We start from the raw sequence: 21,355 nt of genomic DNA, 5'->3' as shown, positions 1-21,355 counted from the left end.
GCCCCGGTTTGGCAGTTTGGCCCCCAAGTGATGCCATTTGGGCCTGTGGTTTTTTTTTTAACAGGAGAGAAAGTATATGGGAACTGTGTACTATCTGCTCAATTTTTCTGTAAATCTTAAATGGTTCTAAAAAAAATAAGGTCTAGAAGCTTTAAAAAAAAAACTGTTTTCACTGTCAATAAAAACAAATTATTTATGATAAGCACCAAGAATGCAAAAAACTGGGTGTTTGTTGTTAGAGTCTATAAAGTCTAAGAATATGTTTTCCTGAAGAAATCACATACAAGCTGAGACTTGAAGTTTGAAAAGGAGTTGGTTAAGAAAAGAGGAAGTCAGGATCCTTCTAGGCAGAGGCCACAGGGAATTCTAAGACTGTGAGAAAGTTAAAAGCGAGGTCAATGTGGCTGCAGCAAGAGCCTTAGACACTAATGATAAGATGGAGCTGTGACTGCCCTAAATAGACCTTGGGTACCAAATCAAGAATTTTAAAGTTTATTCTAAAGACAGAGGAGAACCATGCACTCCATCACCAATATTATCAGCACTGGTACGTGAAGCTCTGCTGAGCATGGGCCTTCTAGCAATGAAGAAAACAAAACCCCTGCCCTCATGATGCCCCCAGTGGCTGGGAGGGGGTATGCAAGAGGAAAGAAGACAGGAAAGGGGACAGAGCACCAAAAGGCTTTTGGTTTTACTCTGAGATGAAGGCTTTTTTTGACCAAGGAATGACTCGACCTTTGTGCGTTATTTATAGAACCTCACTTAGGCTGCTGCACCTCCTTGCCATCCATTCCCCCGCATCAGCCCAAGTGACCTTTTGCAAACAGAATCAGAGCTGCTCCTTCTCCTGCTTTAAACCCCTATTGTTTCTGCTTGCACAGAGACAGAAATCCAAACTCCTAGAACACTCAAAGAAACTAAACACTTAAACACTGAAGAAATTTCAGCAAAATATGTCTATCTGAAAAAAAAATGTGATTTTTTTTTCAAATCCATTTTACCTACAGTGATGGGGGGGGGTAATTCCCTCTCCAGATTAAACCAGGTCCCAGAGGAATTTTAGACATCAGTCTGCAACGACCTGAATATGCAAACTAATGTTCTTTATCTATTCTACCAAAACCCTTATCTCTATTTAAAGACTTCCCTCTGTAAAAAAATGGGGGGGGGGGAGTTGTCATTGTATCCTGAAACTATATATCACAAATGCACAAATAGACAGGTTAGTGAAACATCCTCTTTATTTCTTCCGTACTGACTTCTTCTACCCTTCTATCCACCCAGACCCTACTTTTGGGAGATTTCCAACAAATTCAATTTGATCTTTCAAGTTGATTTGGTGGGTTTTATATCTGAGCAAATTTTGCTATTATCTTTCTAGGGTACACAATCCAGTGAAAATGATAAGTAAGTATATTTCATTTGTATAACCCAATGTAGACTTAATTGCATTATGCAAATATTTAATTTTGGTTTTGGAATGCTTTAAAATTTTTAATTAATGGAATTCTGGGAAGTTATTAAAAAGAACTAGATAGGGGCGCTGGGGTGGCTCAGTCAGCTAAGTGTCCAACTCCTGATTTCGGCTCGGGTCATGATCTCAGGGACATGAGATTGAGCCCTGCAGTGGGCTCCTGCTCAGCACAGAATCTGCTTGGGAGTCTCTTTCCCTTTTCTCTCTCTCTCTGCACCCCCCAAATAAATACATAAATAAAATCTCAAATAAAAAAAAACGCAGATAGATCTGCATAAAATAACAGGTTCAAGATATATTATTAAAGGAAAAAAAAGTTAAAAAAATAAAAGGAAAAAAGTTTCAGGACAATACAAAATAATTTTAGCTAAAAATGCTTATTCTGTATGTATATTTATATATAGTTAGAAAAAAAGCCTGTGTAACTAAGTGTGTAACTATTGACAATACTTATTCTTGAGCATGAGTAATATGTAAGATGTTAGTTTTCAGGTGCACAGTTCTGAAATGTTTGATGTTTTATACAGCCTGTTTTTTTTTTTAAGATTTTATTGACTTATTTATTTGAGAGAGACAGAGCGTAAGTGCACATGTGAGCAGGAGGAGGGACAGAGGAGGAGGGAGAGGGAGAGAATCTTGAGCAGACTCCATGCCGAATGTGGAGCTGGACATGGGGCTCAACCTCAAGACCTTGAGATCATGACCTGAGCAGAAATCAAGAGTTGTCCGCTTAGCTGACTGAGCCACCCAGGTGCCCCTGGACTTTCATTTCAAAATGATCTTATACTTGCTGATAAGTTTTTGGTGACTATTCTTAAAAAAAAAAAAAAAGTTATGCTGTCTTTTGCAGCTTAAATTAAGGACAAGTTTACCGCCTTAACTGTAATTCCCACTCCCTTCTTTGGGAAAAAATAAGGGCTAACCCAGTTCTTACTCATTTACTAACCAAGCCCAACTTAGTACTGATGAATAGTTGCTCTGCTTCCAAACCCTGTAAGTGAGAAAGGGTAGATGGCACCTGACCACAGGCCAGATAAGTCTGGGGGACTATCATGTGGGCATGTCAGCATTCGAACATTCCCAAAAGGTCACTGAGACTGTCCCCCTCTCTCACTGCACCCCTGCCCCCACAGAGACTGTATCTAGGTTTGTGGGATGGATTTCCCCCACAAAGTCACTGTCTCTCCTTAGTAAGCCTATCCTGGCCAAGAACCGTGTTAGGCATCTCTTGAATGGATCTGAGCTGCCTTCCATCTGTTCCCTCATCCTAGCACTTCTAGTAATGCGTTGCCATTTTTCTATCACTTCTCAGTCTGTCCTCCCCACTAAACTATGAGTTTCTTTCTACCCCTAAGGCCTAGCAGGGAATGCGTTCTTTATCCACAAATAAGTATTTGAATGCCTATTCTGTACCAGGCCCTTTGCTAGGTGCTGGAATTACAGTGATGGCCAAAACAGTAAAAACAACCTTACGGAATTTACAGTCTGGTGGGGGAAATTAGTGGTTTAGTAAATATACAAGTAACTAACTAAAATGGTGTTTAAGGCCACTACACCCAAGGACTAACAGAGCATATAGAGACTTAGGAGGACTTGGTCCAGTTCACGTGAAGGCTTTCTGAAGGATTAATACTTAAGCCAATTCCTGAAGAATGAGAACAGGTAGCCCAAGCAGACTGTGTCTGTGTTGGGATGGAGGGAGGTGGAGCACTGAGGCCTGGAGGAAGCCTCCAGGTAGTTGGAACGGCACATAGAGCTAGCCGGAGCTGGAAATGGCCAGTGTGCTGGAGCCGATAAGAGGAGGGGCAGCAGCCCAGGTCTGGGCCAGATCTGGCAGCTCCTCACGCACCGCGTGGAGCAGCTTGAACATCGCCCTACAAGAAATGTGAAGGCACTAAGGGGACTTTAGTGGAGGAATGATGTGATCAGATCTGCATTTTAGAAGTTGACTCTTTTAGGCCACCAGAGGGAAAATGGAATGTAGAGGAACAGGAATGGGCAAAGGAAGATGAATTAAGGCAAAAGGTTATGGTGGTTTAATGAGTGTACATTGAGTGAATGAACTTTAGGATCAAAGTATAGGATGTAAGGCCTGGAAAGTCCCCAAAATCCCATCCAAGTTTTATTATCTCAGTTAATGAGAAAACCGAGTCCCAGAGGGGCACCATGAAGTATTCAATGCTGCACAGTTTATTCACAGCAGAGCCAGGACTGCAAACCAGTTATGCATTTTGTTTCTTTCCATGGAACTCCTTACGTGACTCAGCAAGTTTTTGAGTGGAAAAAAAAAAAAGCAGTGCTTCACTAAGTGATGAGTATATGGAGTTCATTGCACTATTCTTTTTTTTTAGAGAGAGAGAATGCACAAGTGGCAGGTGCGGGGACGGAGGGGCAGAGGGAGAGGGAGAGAATCTTAAGCAGGCTCCACACCCAGCAAGGAGCCAACTCGGGGCTTGATCTCATGACCTGAGCCAAAAATCAAGAGTTGGACGCTCTACCGACTAAGCCACCCAAATGCACGTCATTGTACTATTCTTTACTTGGATGTTTGAAAATATTGATGATAAGCAGTTTTATAAGAAGTACTGCTTTAAAACCATTGGGGGCATAGGTCAAATGCAAAGCCTTTGAAACCATTTGGCAAAGGAAGACAGTCCATGGGGACGCCTGGGTGGCTCAGTTGGTTAAGTGTCTGCCTTCAGCTCAGGTCATCATCCCAGGGTCCTGGGATCAAGTCCCATGTTGGGCTCCCTGCTCAGCCAGGAGCCTACTTTTCCTCTGCCTGCTGCTCCCCCTGCTTGTGTGCTCTGTCTCTCTCTAACAAATAAATAAATAAACTCTTTAAAAAAGAAAAGAAAACCAGTCCAGGGCTTCCTGGCACTATTGTACTTATATAATACCCTCTAGTTCCCAGCCTGGTAGACTCGGCTGGGTGATATGAGGACTGATTGCCCTGCCATAGATAATGCCAGACTGCTGGACTCCATGACACTTGCCTAGAGACACCCAACCCTTCCTTCGTTCTTCTATAAAATTGGGAGTCCATGCTGTCAAATGATAAAAGTAATACAATTTCATAACAAGTTTTACGTCCTTTGTTCAAGGTAAAACAATCCATGGATTGGGGAAGTACAGTGCCTAACAAGCAGTGAGCACTCTTCCCAAGGGATTTGGGGCAAGAGTCAGTCCTACAGAGTGTTAGAAGAGGAAGCATAGGAACAGGGCGTGATTGGCTAGGAGGTTGGGGATTTCCTTATAAGACTAGCAGGTCCTTAGGGCAGGGACAAAAACAAACAAACAAACAAACAAACTAGCAGGTCCTATTTTGTAGGGTAAGCTAGCTGAGTGGAGGATTGTGATTGGTTTATGTTAGGTTTCCTTGACAGTGAGGCATTTCTGGTAAATGCCAGCTATCAACCTGAATTAGGAGGTAAACTGGGGCAAGTTTGAATTACCTGGAATTGAATTTATTTGGAAATCACAGAATTGAAATTTGAGAAACACATGCTGTAGCAAGCTAGAGGGTGTTGAGGGTTTGGGATAGGCTGTATTAATGCGTAGGGAATATAAAGAGGGGGAAGTCCAGCCAGAGTCCCAAGAGTAAGTTAGGTGGCTTGAGGATGAGGAGAGATTCTTTTTTTTTTTTTTTTTTTTAAGATTTTTTATTTATTTATTCGACAGAGATAGAGACAGCCAGCGAGAGAGGGAACACAAGCAGGGGGAGTGGGAGAGGAAGAAGCAGGCTCATAGCAGAAGAGCCTGATGTGGGGCTCGATCCCAGATCGCCGGGATCACGCCCTGAGCCGAAGGCAGACGCTTAACCGCTGTGCCACCCAGGCACCCCAAGGAGAGATTCTTGGTAGATGTCCCTCAGCCTTTCATTTATTGGAAATCAGTCCCTTGGTTCTTAAATTTCATTCTTCTGAAAGCATGGTCATGGGCTTCTCTATTTCATATCCTCTGCTTCCATTTTAGATTGAAATCCTTTCATGAGGTTTCCTTAGGTTTGTGACCTGGCCTGGGCCACAGGGGCAGCTTCCCCTTAGTGGGTCCCCATATACAAATCACCTTTATCAATACTTTTTATAGAGTGGATGTTGTGAAACTAAAGTGAGTCCATGTATGTCCCATATTTCCTGATCAATGAATGCTTTTTTTTTTAACTTTTCCTTGAAACTGAGTAACCAAGTCTCCACAGCTGTCTGCATAAACCGCCAAGCATGACCTATTTATGATTTATATTACATAGTAAAAATAAACTTGAAGAAGGTCTGTTTCTTCTTTTTCATTTAAGCTGGGGATTGTTATTCATTTAATAGCTTCAGAATATAGAAAGCAAAGATAATAGTTTATATTCACTGAAACAATTTCATGGAAGGTGGATGAGTGGGTGGGTGAGGTAATCTTATTTGCTTTCAGTATGAAATCTCTGGGTTTTGTAGCATGGCGGTTGACCATTAAAGGGAATAATTAGGTTTAGCTATCAGTTTCTTTTCTGAAGTGACTGGTGAGGTGGGCCTTCTTTGGAGGACATGATCAAGAACTCTTCAAATAGCACCCTCCATTTTACCTTCTTCCCAGTTTTCTGTACCACATAGATTCTCTGGTATCCAGAAAACAAAGTTACTCATCTTCCTATTTTGTCTCCTTTAAAAAATTTTTTTTCACCCCAATCTTATACTGGTGAAGGCAGATTCAAAGGGGCAAACCTTGGGGCGCCTGGGTGGCTCAGTCGCCCCCCGTTCATACTCACGAACTCTCTCACTGTGTCTCAAATAAATAAAATCTTTAAAAAAAAGCAAAACAAAAAAACAAAGGGGCAAACCTGGTGACACATTGTAAGTACCAAATAGTTGTTGAGTGAATGAAGCAATTCATAAGCAAATTTGAGCCCTAGAATTTAAATGTAACTTAAAAGGAGCATATTATAGAAGTGCATATTACAGGAAGTGAAAGTACCCTCCCATAAGCCTGTTCCACAAAATAATCCTGGCTGATATTTTGACCAGTAGCTTTACTAAAAACACCGGACTGAACGTTCTTGTGTATCTCTGTGCACCATGGAAGGTTATGTGGGGTCAAGAGCTGTGTCTGTGTGTGTGTGTGTGTTTATTTTGGCAGTGCCATGTCATTCTCCAAAAAAGTTGCAAAATTTATACTCCCCATACATAGTGTTGTGAGATGGCCCACGATTATTTTATTTTACTTGAAAAATTCTGATTTCCTAGATTATAAAAGTGATATATATTCATTCAAAAAGAGCTGGAACAATTTGGAAGCATACAAAGTAGAAAATTAAATTTTACAAACCATAAGAGACTCTTAATCATAGGAAACAAACAAGGGGAGGTGGGTGGGAGGTTGGGGTAACTGGGTGATGGACATTAAGGAGGGCATGTGATGGAATGAGCACTGGGTGTTATATAAGACTGATGAATCACTGACCTCTGCCTCTGAAACCAATAATACCTTATATGTTAGTTAACTGAATTTAAAAAAATTAAATTTTGCTACATCTAATTTTTGGGATTATTAAGAGTAAGACAACAACATGGTCAATATAGTCACTTCCCAAAACCAGTTTCACTCTATCTTTTCTTCTTTTTCCCCAGCATATGTAAACAACCTATGTCACTACTAAGAAATTCTGGGAGAGATATGCCTCAACCTTCTAGGTCTTGAGTACCCTTATATTTTGAGGCTCTACTTTACATCCTACCACTCATCTTCAGATGTACACCATCAAATATTATATGTGTGTGTTTGTAATATATAAAATGGCAATAAGTTAAATCTTAACTTTTTTATCTAAAAAATACTTGGCTATAAGTAACTAATTTATCAGCTATAATTTCTCAATTTTTCTGCATACTCAGGATTTCTTAGGAGGTGAGAAAAATCTAGCCTATAAGCTTTTTAAAAAATAACATTTTAAATAAATGGTCAGTTTATTAAGTTATGTCAACTTAATGTATCTGTAGACATTTCATTAAACCTTTATCGATATCTGTCTTACAATTTATTTTTCAAAGTTGGGAGCATAAACCTCTGTAGGCATAGCTGATCTGGCTTAAAAAGGATCATACCAGGCGCCTGGGTGGCTCAGCTGGTTAAGTGTCTGACTTCGGCTCAGGTCATGATCCCTGGGTCCTGGGATTGGGCCCCACATTGGGCTCCCTGCTCAGTGGGGAGTCTGCTTGTCCCTTTCTCTCTCTCTCCCTCTCCCACTGCCCCTCCCCCTTCTCATGTGCTCTCTCTCTCTGAAATAAATGAATAAAATCTTTAAAAAAACCATCACAGGGCTTAGTTCAGGTGAGAGAATTTTCTGGAAGATACTATTGATTGTTTGGTGGCAGACAGTATAAGAGAATAGAACAGGAAAATGACTTGGTTTTTTACAGGTTTCCAATCAGCCTTCTGGCCATGTCTATTTCACAGTGAAGAAAGGGACAAACAGGTGCATTTTCTTTTCTTTTTTTTTTTTTTTAAGATTCATTTATTTATTTATTTGACAGAGACAGCCAGTGAGAGAGAGAACACAAGCAGGGGGAGTGGGAGAGGAAAAAGCAGGCTCATAGTGGAGGAGCCTGATGTGGGGCTTGATTCCGGAACGCCAGGATCATGCCCTGAGCCGAAGGCAGACGCTTAACGACTGTACCACTCAGGCGCCCCAAACAGGTGCATTTTCTATACGAAGATTGCTGCTCAGAAAAGCAATGAAGAAGCATAATACCCAGGCTAGTGGGTCTCAGCCTGGGCAATTTGCTCCCCAGGTAGGGTTGCCAGATTTAACAAGTAAAAACTTTGGAGGTAACACAAATATTACATGGGGCATACTTATAAAAAACTATTTGTTGTTTATCCGAAATTCACCGTGTAGGGCAACCATATCCATAGGAGACATTTGTCAATTTCTGCAGTTACAACTCAGGGTAGGGGTGCGTGGTACTAGCATCTAGGGGGAGAGGCCAGGATGCTGCTACCACCCTAGAATGCAAGGACAGTGCCTCCACGATGAGGAATTATCCAGCCCAAATGTCAGTACTGAAATTAAGAAACTCATCTAGGCTAACTGACATGTAAGGTATTTGCTGGGTTGAATGTGTTTCAAGTTATAAAATAATAAAACTCATTATGATTAAAAGATTCTGGGGCGCCTGGGTGGCTCAGTCATTAAGCATCTGCCTTCAGCTCAGGTCATGATCCCAGAGTCCTGGGCTCGGGTCCCACATGGGGCTCCTTGCTCAGTGGGGAGCCTGCTTCTTCTCTCTCTGCCTGCATGTAGTTCCCCCTGCTTGTTCTCTCTCTCTGACAAATGAATAAAATCTTTAAAAAAACCCAAAAACCTCAAACAGCAAGAAATGTATTAATTGAAGGCAGAAGTCTTCTGTCAGCCTACTTCCTAAATCACCACAGTTTGAAACCCAGATATTTTTCCATACCAATATATACCCTTTTTAAAAAATTAAAAAGTGGCTCATACTCAATTTCTGTTCTGAAAACTGCTTTTTAAAAATGGCACGATGTGCCTAAGATATCTTTTTATATCAATATACATTTCTATTTTGTCCCTTTTATTTTACTTTATTTATTTTTTTAAAAGATTTTATTTATTTATTCGACAGAGATAGAGACAGCCAGCGAGAGAGAGAGAACACAAGCAGGGGGAGTGGGAGAGGAAGAAGCAGGCTCATAGCAGAGGAGCCTGATGTGGGGCTCGATCCCATAACGCCGCGATCACACCCTGAGCCGAAGACGGACGCTTAACCGCTGTGCCACCCAGGTGCCCCTATTTTACTTTATTTTTTAAAGATTTTATTTATTTATTTGAGAAAGAGCACAAGAGATCTCGAGCACGAGCAGGCTCCCTACTGAACTTGTGGGGCTCTATCCCAGGATCCTAGGATCATGCTCTGAGCCGAAGGCAGACACTTAACAGACTGAGCCACCCAGGTGCCCCTATTTTGTCTCTTTTAGAGACTATTCCTATGACTATGTCTAAAACCAATTTCCTGTTGATGGACACTTGGGCATTTCCAGTTTTTTTTGCAATTGCAAATAATGCTACAGTTACCATCCATATATATAATACATTATATATATAATACATTATACACACACATACATATATATATTTGTAGATGTTTGCAGATATTTCTATAAATTCTTAGAGATGGAATCGCTGGGACAAAGAATAAGTACAATGAAATCTTTGAGCGTAGTAGCCAAATTACCCTCCCAAGAGGTGATACCCATTTACACAGCAATTTACAGTGTAAGAGACTGCTTAGAGTTTTCTTCCTGAGAATAATTAATTTAGGTACTTTACATCCCCCCACACCCCTGCCACTGGAATTGAAAAAGCAATACAACACCAGCAAATACACCTATTTGAAAGCAAAGGAAAAGCTCTCATTGTGGCCTCAAATCTATTTCTGCTCTTCTGTGTTCCTTTGCATCTGAAGGAGGCTGGCCTTTGCCAGCTGTAGTTCCCAGACTTCCTGGAAGCTGGTATCTGACTGGGATGGCTAATGGGAAGCCCTGGCAAGAGACTGCAGCATGAGGAAGTGAGAAGTCTGGCATTTTCCCCCTCTCTCTGTCCGGTGAAGTGTACTCGCCCACCAGGCCAGTGATCTCTCCCTTTGCTCCACCTCTTCCAAGGCTCCGCCTCCTGCTAACCAGCCCCCCTGTGGAGGTTCTTGCACCTGTCGCACACCCCTAGCTGTTTGGCTGCCCTATTCGGCTACTCAGCTCTTCCACCGCCTCTGTAAACAACCCCTTGCCTCCAATTCTCTCGGTTTTAAATACTTAGAAATGGGTTCTGTTTCCCGATAGGACCCTGATTGCTACACTCATTACCTCACCATCCTGGCATTATTTTCTTCCAAATCCTCATGTATTTTGACATGGTCACAACTGTGTAACTTAATATTTTGTCTTCTGTTTCCTTCATTTAACATTATATCATCAACATACAATATAAGCACGTTTTGGGGTACTTTTAATAATCATATTTAATGGCTGCAGAGTACCTTGTTGATGTACCATGAATCATTAATCTAATCATTTAATGTGTTTGTACTATAAAATTGTTAGCCATGAGAACTGAAAGCATTCACTTTCTTGTCTCTGGGTTAAACAATTCTGGGATCAGACAGAAATAACTTAGCTATTTGCTCTGTGAAATTCTTGCTCTTGGAAGATATGACTGTGAACCAACTAAAGTAGGTTACTAATCAAGATTAACAACTGGCTCGTTAATACTTGTTTTAATACTCTCACCTTGCTATGCTCACTAATCCTCAACTATTATATTATAAATTCTGCTTATTCCCAACCAGTTTCCTGTCCTCCCAAACCTATTGAAGTCATCTAACCTGGGCCTAAAACCCAAAAATACCCTCCTCTGAGTACTAAGGTTCTGTCAAGGTGATGCTCACTCTCCCTGCAGTATTCTAATAAACTTCGCTTTGCTTGATCAGCAAGTTTTTCTGGTGGTCTTTTGGGAGATTAATGATTGACAGCAATAAGTTATATCACAGGATTATCATGAGCAGTGAATGAAATCAAGTATCTGAAAGCATCTCTAAACAATAATGTACTTTCCCATGCATGGCAGACTGCCTCTAAGATGGCCCTAATTATCACTTCCTTCCTCTTTCCTTTTCTGGAGATCAAATGTGATGTGAGAAACTTGAGCAGAAATGCAACAAATTGACATTTAATGAACACTCAATATGTGTCAGACACTTCTGTGATCTCATTTTGTTCCCACATGAGTCCTGCCAACATGGCACGATTATTCTGATTGTCCAGATGAAGAGAGGTAGGCTAAGGGAGGTTAAAGAATTGGCTTAAGGTCTGACTCTAAATGGCAAAGCCAGGATTCCACCCAGGTCTGTCTGACTCAGCCTGTACTTTCCCTCCTGTTATGACTTTACTTCCCAGACTTGTATTGTTTTTATTGCAATTATAGTAGGTGAGGCTGAGATTTCAGGGCAGGAGGCTGGTCAGCTCCTTTATAGAACCCCACAGGGGAAAATAACATTCTAGAGCAGCCCTGATCAAATAGAAATATAACACAAGCCACATACGTAATTTAAGGTTTTCTAGTAGCTGCAACTGAAAATAATAAAAAGAAAGAAGTGAAATTACATCTTTAAACTTTTCATTTTAAAGTAATTACAGAGTCACAGGAAGTTGCAAAAATAATACAGAGGGGTTCTGTGTTCTCCTTCCTACTTTCCTCTAATGAGAATATCTTGTATAATTATAATATAAAAGCAAAGCAAAGAAATTGACATTGGTACAATCCACAGACCTTATTCAGATTTCATTAGATTTACACGCAGACAGGGGCACCTGAGGTGGCTCAGTCGGCTAAGCGTCTGCCTTCAGCTCGGGTCATGATCCCAGGGTCCTGGGATTGAGTCCCACATAGGATTTCCTGCTCAGCAGGGAGCCTGCTTCTCCCTCTGCCTGTGCCTCTGCCCCCCTCCCCCCACGCTTGTGCTCTCTAATAAATAAAAATAACATCTTAAAAAAAAGATTTATATGCAGACAGAAGTGTCCCATCTCGACCATGATTTCCTTTGTGGTACCCCCTTATATTCAGCAAGCCACCACCCCACATCCCATTCTTTTTTTTTTTTTTTAAGATTTTATTTATTTGACATGAATGTTTTTCCCACCAGTTTTTTTTTTTTACTTTTTATTTTTTTTAAAGATTTTATTTATTTATTCGACAGAGATGGAGACAGCCAGCGAGAGAGGGAACACAAGCAGGGGGAGTGGGAGAGGAAGAAGCAGGCTCCCAGCAGAGCAGGGAGCCAGATGTGGGGCTCAATCCCAGGACCCTGGGATCACACCCTGGGCCGAAGGCAGAGGCTTAATGACTGAGCCACCCAGACACCCCCCCACACACATCCCATTCTTAACACTTGGCCACATCTAATCTATTGTCTGTGTCTGTAACTTAGTCAATTGGAGATGTTACATAGATGGAATCATGCAGTGTAGTAGTTTCCCAGGGCTGCTGTAACAAATTGCTACAAACTGGGTGGTTTAAGACAATAGAAGTTCATTTTCCCATAGTTCTGGAGTCAGAGGTCCAAAATCAAGGTGTTAAGCGGGGCCAGGCTCCCTCTGAAAGGCCTCTAGGGAAAGCTCCAGTCCCAGTCTCTTTTAGCCTCTGGTGGCCTGTGGCCAGATCACGCCAACCTCTGCCTCGGTCTTCACAGTGCCTTCTCCTCCATGTGTCTTTCATAAGAACACATGTCAATGGATTTTGGACACACCCAGATAGTCCAAGATAATCTCCTCATTTCAAGATCCTTAATTTAATGAAGTCTGCAAAGGCCTTGAGACAAGAGTGTGTCTGCCATGTGCGGCTGGAGTTCATCAAGTGAGGGCAAGAAGAGGAGGGGATGTAGTAGATGTTAGGGGAGAATAGTAGGAGAAAATGCAAAAATTAGAATACTAGTTAAGAACTTAATTGTGTCTTGAAGTCAAAGTATGGGGTGAATATTATTACTATTAAGTTGTTTTCTTTTCTTTCTTTTTTTTTTTTAAAGATTTTATTTATTTATTCAACAGAGATACAGACAGCCAGCGAGAGAGGGAACACAAGCAGGGGGAGTGGGAGAGGAAGAAGCAGGCTCATAGCAGAGGAGCCTGATGTGGGGCTCGATCCCATAATGCCGGGATCATACCCTGAGCCGAAGGCAGAGGCTTAACCGCTGTGCCACCCAGGCGCCCCTATTAAGTTGTTTTCTGAGTACGAACTCAATGTCAGGAGAAATTAAATAATTTTGACATCTATGCTAAGTCATGGAAAATCCAAGTGAACTGTCCTTTGTCCTAAATCTAGAATATGTATTTTTTTTTAAAGATTTTATTTATTTATGAGAGACAGCCGGCGAGAGAGGGAACACAGCAGGGGAGTGGGAGAGGAAGAAGCAGGCTCCCAGCCGAGGAGCCTGATGTGGGACTCAATCCCGGAACGCCAGGATCACGCCCTGAGTGGAAGGCAGACGCTTAACGACTGCACTACCCAGGCGCCCCTAGAATATGTATTTCTAACTGCCACATTCAGTGTCTCAATCCTCTCTGGACAGCGTGAGGTAAAACCAATTTTTCCCCTTCATTTCCCTCCTTTCTAGATTACAGGCAGACTAGCTTCTTAGGGAAACTCTTTCTTTCTTCTGAGCACACTACAGGAATTTACATTTCCTCTTCATCCAAGTCAATATATTCAATCTGGTAAATGTGTGATTGTGTGTAGCACTACACAAGTGTGTAGTGCTGATTCTGTCCCTGTTTGTGTTTGTCTGTTTTTCTGAGAGAATTCATCACTGCTTATTTAAGACATTGTTGGTAGAAAGCCAAGCCCATACTTAAAAGGGTGCCAGACCTAGACTGATGCCATGGACTTCACCTTTAGTCCTGTTTTGCTCCAGCCCCAGCTGGTTTGCCCTTCTGGTTTACCTTTCTTTCTTGCATCTCTGCTTCTGCTTCTTCATGTTTCATCAGAGAACCAGTCTCTCCTCCTCCCGCAATGACACATCAGGCAGGACCTTAAGGTAACTGATCTCTAGACTTTGAACTCTTTCCTTATAAACTATATCCATGGGCTGCTCTCTTCCTGCAAGACATCCTGCATTGCATTACGGAAGCTTTGCCCTAGCAGGAAGCAATTTCTCTTCTAAACTTGAAAAAGCTCTTACTATCTGTTCTTTTACTAAAGCAGAGTTTTATTTCCCCCAGCTAAACTGTAAGCTGGTGAAGGTCAAAACCTAGTTTCTACTTCTTCACCTGCCTCCTAGCCCCCAACCCCACCCTTGTGCCCTAAACAGAGGAGGTGCTTAGTAAATATATGTAGAATAAAATAGCTTTGGCGATAGAAAGTGACTTTTTAGTATAAATTGGTAGAGACTCTATTAGGAGAAAAATCATCATCATTCTTCGATGTAACATTTTGTGAAAGGATTTCAAACACATTCCAAAATAACTCAAATAACCAAACACCTAGACAAAGAAAAACTCATTTCTATTCTCTACAGGTGTATTTTTGAAAAGTCAGGCTTATTAAGGTATGCTTTGCATTCAGTAAAATTTGCCTCTTTAAGTTGCTCATTTCTATGGATTTTAAGTTTATACAGTTGTGTAGCCATCACCGTAGCCAAGATATAATCACTGACATCACCCCTAAAGTTCTCTTTTGCCCTTTTGTAGTCAGTCCCCTTCCCTATCCACCACCCCCTGGCAACCACTCATCTGATTGGTGTCTCTATTGGCTTGCCTTTCCCAGAATGTTATACAAATGGAATCATAAGGTAAGTGGCCTTTTGTATCTGGCTACTTTCACTTGGCATAATGCTCTCCAGATTCATCTATGCAGTTGCCTTATAGCTGGTTCCTTTTTATTGCTATTGGAAGAGTCCGGAATGTGCCACTCACTGTGGCATAAACATTTTTAGAAGAAGGGGCACCTGGCTGGCTCAGCCTGTGGAGCACGTCACTCTTGGTCTTGAGGTTGTGAGTTTGAGCCCCACATTAGGTATAGAGATTACTTAAAAATAAAATCTTAAGGGGCACCTGGATGGCTCAGTCAGGCAAGCGTCTGACTTGGTTTCAGCTCAGGTCATGATCTCATGGGTCATGGAATCTAGCCCCACATAGGCTCCATGCTCAGAGAGGATCTGCTTGAAATTTCTCTATCTCTCTTTCCCTCTCCCTCTGCCCCTTCCCCCACTTGCTTGCTCTCTCTCAAATAAATAAATAAATATTTAAAAAATTAAAAAATAAAATCTTAAAAAAAAATTTTTTTTACAAGCATTTGAGTTCCTGAAATCTCTCACCTTCTTAAAAGCAGAGTCTCTCAAAAGAGCTAAAAAACCCTCAATTGTCATAAATCCCCTCCCTGGGATCAACCAGGAACATAGACTCTTTTCACTTATCCCAGAAGATGAGAGGTCCCCACACCATATCACACAGGCATTGTCACAAAACGATCACACCTCCCGTCTCTTCTCCTGAGGCCCATTTATCTTTCCAAAACCTCATTTGTCTTCCCACAAGTGCACTTTCTTCCTCCACCTTCCCTTACTAGGAAGTCATTCGTTTTCCCGTAAGCGTCCTCCTCCTCCTCCCCTGCCTCTGTTAGGATGGTGTATAAGCCCCAAATTCTAACAGGCCCTTTGTGTCACATTTTACTGTGTACCCTTCTATTTACCTTAACAAAAACAATGATTGCATTTGGTCTTTTGCTAATCTGTCTTGGTTAGACTAATTCTCAGGGCCCCAATCACTTAAACTAAGAGTACAGGGAAAGTTTTTGTTCCCTGACACATTATTCCATTGTATGGATGTATCGGAATTTGTTTGTCCATTTACCAGTTGGACTTTTGGGTTGTTCCCAGGTTTTGGACACCTTCCTACAGGGTCTTTGTATGGATGGCCTATATTTTCAGTTCTCTTGCATTAGTACTGTTAAACAAAATTCAACCAAGTGAATTTGAAAATCTAATTGGCTTTATTAATCAATTCATGGGCAGCATCCCCTCTAACAGAGAGGTACTCCGAGGAGTTGTACAAAATGGAATGTTTTTATAGGAAGGAGGGTGGGGCAAGGAAGTTATTAGCAAAAGGAAAGAAAAGGTTGTTTCACACTAGGTCACCTTCCCTTAGGGGGAAGAGCAGGAATCTTATCATGCAGATTACCTCACCTTTTTTTTTTGGAAGGGGGGTGGGTGAAGAAGGCCCATGTGACAGATTACCTCACTGATGTTGATCAGAAAATTCCTGACTGACCAGTTAAGACTACATTTATGGGGGACGTTGAAACTTGGCTTAAGTGATGCCATTTTGAGCCTGCTGTTTTCTTTTAACAATAGGATACCTAGGGATGCCTAGGTGGCTCGGTCAGTTAAGCATCTGCCTTCAGCTCAGGGCTCAGGTCATGATCCTGGGGTCCTGGGATGGAGCCCCACATTGGGCTCCTTGCCCAGTGGGGAGCCTGCTTCTCCCTCTGCCTCTCCCCTGTGCTCATGCGAGCATGTGCATGCACGCACTCTCTCTCTCTCTCTGACAAATAAATAAAATCTTAAAAAAAACAATGGGATAACTAGACTATATGCTAAGTGTCTCTATAGGAAACTACGCAGACAGATTCCAATGTGGATTTCCATCAGTAGTATATGAGAGTTCCATTTGCTTACCGTTCTTATCAATACTTCACATTGCCAGCTCTTTTACTTTTAGCCATTCTAGTATGTTAAGTGATTATTTGAAGACAAATAAGGAAAAGGTACAGTTTTACTCATCTAAGAAACGTTTATTGATAAAATCAGTGCCTGGTTTTAGCTTTGGCTGGGTTGATACACTTTGTCAGATGTTTGATCTTGTTGACTTGTGGAAGGAATATTATCATATTGAGAACATACAAACAGTTCCTTATCTCCAGGCTCTCACAGTCAGGTGAGAAAGACACAGGAAAGAACATAGGTACGGGTATAAGTTGTCCACTGCACTTTGGGAGCCTTTTGCTTCTCTGTGGGAAGAAGGGAAAGGCTGTCAGAATCTGTCTTTTAAATTAAGTCCCCTTTCCCCTAAATCAGTGTTGAGTTTTGTAGATTCAAATGTCAATGTTGGGTCTTGAGTACTTTAAAGATTTATTTATTTATTTTGAGAGAGAGAGAGAGAAAGTCTTAAGCAGACTCTGCACTGAGCTTGAAGCCTGCCGCGGGGCTTGATCTTGAGACCCTGAGATCAGGACCTAAGCTGAAACAAGAGTCAAATGCTTAACCGAGTGCGCCACCCAGTCACCCCCGGTCTTTAGTATTCAGGGCTTACCTAGCCAGAGAGTACTTAATCTTAATATGAAAATAGGCTTAAAAGTAAGAGAAATGTGGACCTAAAAAGACTTCTTACCTCAAATATACACCGTTTGAACAGCCATTGAACAAAGTGGCTTGTCAGGTCCAGAGGAGTCAAAGATGTTTTTGGGAAGGGGGCCACTGGGGCCGGGGAGAAACCAAGGGAAGACTGGAGATTTCGAGAGATGAAAGAGTACCAGCCTGGCTGGAAATGTGAGCCTCTGGATCCTTGTTCCAGCTGTACCCTGACTTGAGTGCAAACCTGCACAAGCCAAATACTTGCAGGCCTATCTTCTTTCATCTATAAAAGAAGAGCTTGGACCCCTAAGATCTCTTCCAGTTGTGAGATTTTGTGGTTTGCATACCATCTGGAAGGAGAATTCTGGGAGGAGGAACAATGACAAAGGCCAGAGTAAAGAGACAGAGTGCAGGGGAGGGGCAGAGCAATGGAGACGACAGCTCTGCAGGGAGGGAGGTGTGGCTGATATTAAACAACGAGCAACCCGAGCCGCTCTCGAGGCTCAACAGACTGTTGGGGGCATCAAGGAAAATCCAACTAGAGACTGGTGTGTGAAACTAGCAGTGTGCTAGGAATACAGTATGCAGAAGAGGTGGAGGGGAGATTTCCAACAAGAAGGCAGACCACAGGGACCAGGAATCCAGGAGCATTTCTTTATTCCTTCAACAAATAATTACTGAAAAGGGAATATTTTAGGAGAGATTCAAAGAGGCAGGCTAGCATTTAATACGTGATGGGTACTGAACTGGGGGTACTGATATGTGTAAGCGGTGTCCCCAATTTGAAAGACTGCAAAAACCGAGCTGAGATCCCCCAACCATTCACTTCACAAACTCTTGCTGAACGATGACCGTGTTATAGGCACTGCAGATAAAGAACAATTTCTCTTCTGGAGCTTAAGTTCAAGTAAGGAAAGATAATAAATAAGGTAAATAAAATGCATAGCATGCTAGTTAGTGATAAATGCTAATAAGAAAAACAGCAGGGAAGGACAACAGGATTGGATGCAAAGGGGAGGAGGTTATGATTCTAGAAGCTTGGTAAATGAGAAGATGACATCTGAATCAGGAGGGGCAGGAATGAGCAGCATGGATAGAGGGTAGTGGACCGTCTTTCCAAAGAAGAACAGCAAGCGGAACAAGGAACCACAACTGGGCTTCAAGGAGGGAAGGGAAGAGGAACAGGGGAGAGTAGTTCAGAATATGTTCTGGGCTCTGGGAGAGGGCAGGAAGGAACCCAGCTCATTCTGGAGTCCCTTGTTCACCTCCCTTCCTTCACTCAGCATTTAGGGAACATTTCTGTGCCTCAAGCTGCAAATACTGTAGTGGGTAAGACATTGCATTCTGGTTGTCAGGACCAAAACACAAGGTTAGGGTCCAACTGGAAGTCAAGATAGATTATCCTGCCTTGAATAGAGCTGGACCAGGCCTTAGATCCCTGCCTTAAGACAACACCAATCAATAAGGCTCAGGGCTACTGGTGGGTCTCCACAGAGGGCAAAAGAGAACCATAGAGAAGAAACTAGGGACACCAGTACATTGAACTTAAAATATATATAATTATACTAGGAAAAACTACACATGACTTGAAATTTCAAACAGAATAAAAAGCACTCTAGGCTTCTAAGCTGCTGAGAATTTTAGACATCACAGTCTAACCTCTTCAATTTACAGGGAAAACTCAAGAGAAGGGATTTGTTTAAGTGAGAGAAGGAAGTTCTCTAGCTTACCTGGCCTGTGTTCACTCACTCTTTTCCTTCTTTTCTTTCTTTCTTTTTTCTTTTTTTTAAATTTTGTCAGAGAGAGAGAACACAAGCAGGGAGAGCTGCAGGCAGAGGGAGAAGCAGGCTCCCAGCCGAGCAAGGAACCAGATGCTGGACTCATCCCAGGACCCCAGGACACTGGGATCACGACCTACCTTCCTCCCCTCCTTTCCCCTCCCCTCCCCTCCCTCCTTTCCCCCCTCCTACCTTCCTCTCTTTTTTTTTTTCTTTGTAAACTTGATGAAACAAGGACTCAAAAAATTGGCTTCAGACTCAAAGTTGTTCCTTTCCACGGAAATCTTTAGTAAAAGGCAAAACATTTATATGATCTGAAGAGAAACCAGAGTATCCAGGGTACTTTCTATCACAACTATTTTACTCTCACTAAAAGTTTCAGAATAAGGTTATAGAGAAAGCAAAGCGGTATTTTTTAAGTTGTCTTTTAAGTTCACTTGAACTAAATGCGAAACAGAAATTGGGCCAACTCACAGAGCACAAACTTCAGAGACAGAGTTTAGTCCCTGCAGGATCAATTACGTGGGGGAGGAGATTCCTGGAAGGGTGAACAGTGACAGGTACTACTGAAAATGCAGAGAGCGTGGGAGAAACACCCAAAACATTAGTCCTTGACACACCAATGTCTTTCCTTTGGCTGGTAACAGCAAGAGTGGAAACGAAATTTTTTAACATCAGGATGGAGATGTTGTACCCCAATTTTCATTCACAAACCTTGAGTTATGTAACATGTAAAGCAGATAATTGAACTTCAGCATAACATTCATGTGGGTTCAGCCAAACTAAGCTTTTTCTAGAGGAAAAAAAAAAATGAAACATGGTTAGGAATTAAAAGCACATGAAAGCACAGAAACATTATGCCAAACTTTTGAAGTAAGTCTCCAGAGAAAGTGTTATTAAGAACATATGATAATTAAAATTTAAAAATTTATGAATTAAATATATAGGAAAGAGTCCATATTCTCAAAATAAGAAAACCAGAACTCATTCATGTGTCAAAGTCTTTATCTTGCAGAAGATCTTAAATTTTGGATGCAGCAAATTATACGGTCTCTTGAAAAACAGTTAAGAATTCAAGTTCATAGCACCAGCTTCCCCCCCCAAGGAAATTTTCTATTGATTTGTAACTTGGCCTTGAATTTGACCTGTGGCCTTCATGTCATAATAATTTGGGTCACTCTGAATATGCCATCTCTTGAACAAGGGCTTCTGCTAATTTTCAATGAATGCAGCTGCCAATTTGCCAATCTTCTTTTTGCATCACAATATGTGGGAATAAATTCACAATTAATAAAACATTTCCAGCAAGCAGTCGGACCGAGGAAATGAAGGACATTTATCTAGTAAGTTTAAAAAGAGATGTTTCATTTTTGCCTTTTGGGAGATTAAAAAAGGGAAAGAAAACAGTTTATGCCTTTGAGGGCTTTGACAGAGGCCAGAATTGTTGCTTGGGCTACAGCATCTAAAAAAGCCATGCAACTCAAATCAGATTTTAGTTAAAAAGAAAAAAAAAAAAGAAATAAAAAAAGAGAAATGTAGACAAGTTTGTAGCAGACTAAATCAGTTCTTTCTTTTCTTTCTTTTTTTCTTTCTTTCTATCCTTCCTTCCTCCCTCCCTCCCTCCCTTCCTTCTTTCCCTCCCTCTCATCCTCTCCTCTCTCTCTCTTTCTCCCCCCTCTCCTTCCTTTTCTTCATTTCTTTCTTTCTGGTTCAATGAAAATGAATACCGCTCAAGTCTGATTCACAGGGGAGTGCTTACATTTGATATTAAGTAACCAGAGCCTTGGTGATGAAGCCCTTAGGGCCTTTATTCCATCTTGCATCTGAAGGTGCATTAATTAATGATATACTGTCCTAATATAGGGAGATGAGGGTCCTACTTGGGGTGTAGACTAGGAAAGTGAGGAGTGTGGAAGCTGTATCATAAAAGAAACAAGTGAAGGAACTTGAAAAAGGAGGAACTGGGGGAGCTGGAGGAGGAGTTAGGCAAGTCTCAGTTGATGGGTTTTGAGCTTGCTGTTTTCACTGTGTAGAATGTTCCTTCCCCTACTTTCCACCTGCTGAAATTCTCCTAATTCTGTAAGGGCAGATTGGATAATCATCTACTGTGAGAAGTATCTAAATTCTCTTAGCTAGGGATCATCTCCCTACTCTGAACCCCCATAGCACTTGCTGCTACCTCTATTTTAATCCTAGTGATAGTCCGATTT

At 41.6% G+C, this 21,355-nt stretch overlaps 1 non-coding gene across 1 annotated transcript; it reads right to left on the bottom strand.

The window, feature by feature from the left end:
- Positions 1–19,363: 19,363 nt before the first annotated feature.
- Positions 19,364–19,479, bottom strand: LOC121101593. The gene has a single exon (XR_005833578.1). It is a non-coding gene; the product is annotated as a U5 spliceosomal RNA (small nuclear RNA).
- Positions 19,480–21,355: the final 1,876 nt, after the last annotated feature.

Source organism: Ursus maritimus, unplaced genomic scaffold, assembly GCF_017311325.1.
Source record: "Ursus maritimus isolate PB19 unplaced genomic scaffold, ASM1731132v1 scaffold_8, whole genome shotgun sequence".
NCBI classification, from domain to species: Eukaryota; Metazoa; Chordata; class Mammalia; order Carnivora; family Ursidae; genus Ursus; species Ursus maritimus.
This window is presented reverse-complemented; position numbering and strand designations above follow the sequence as displayed.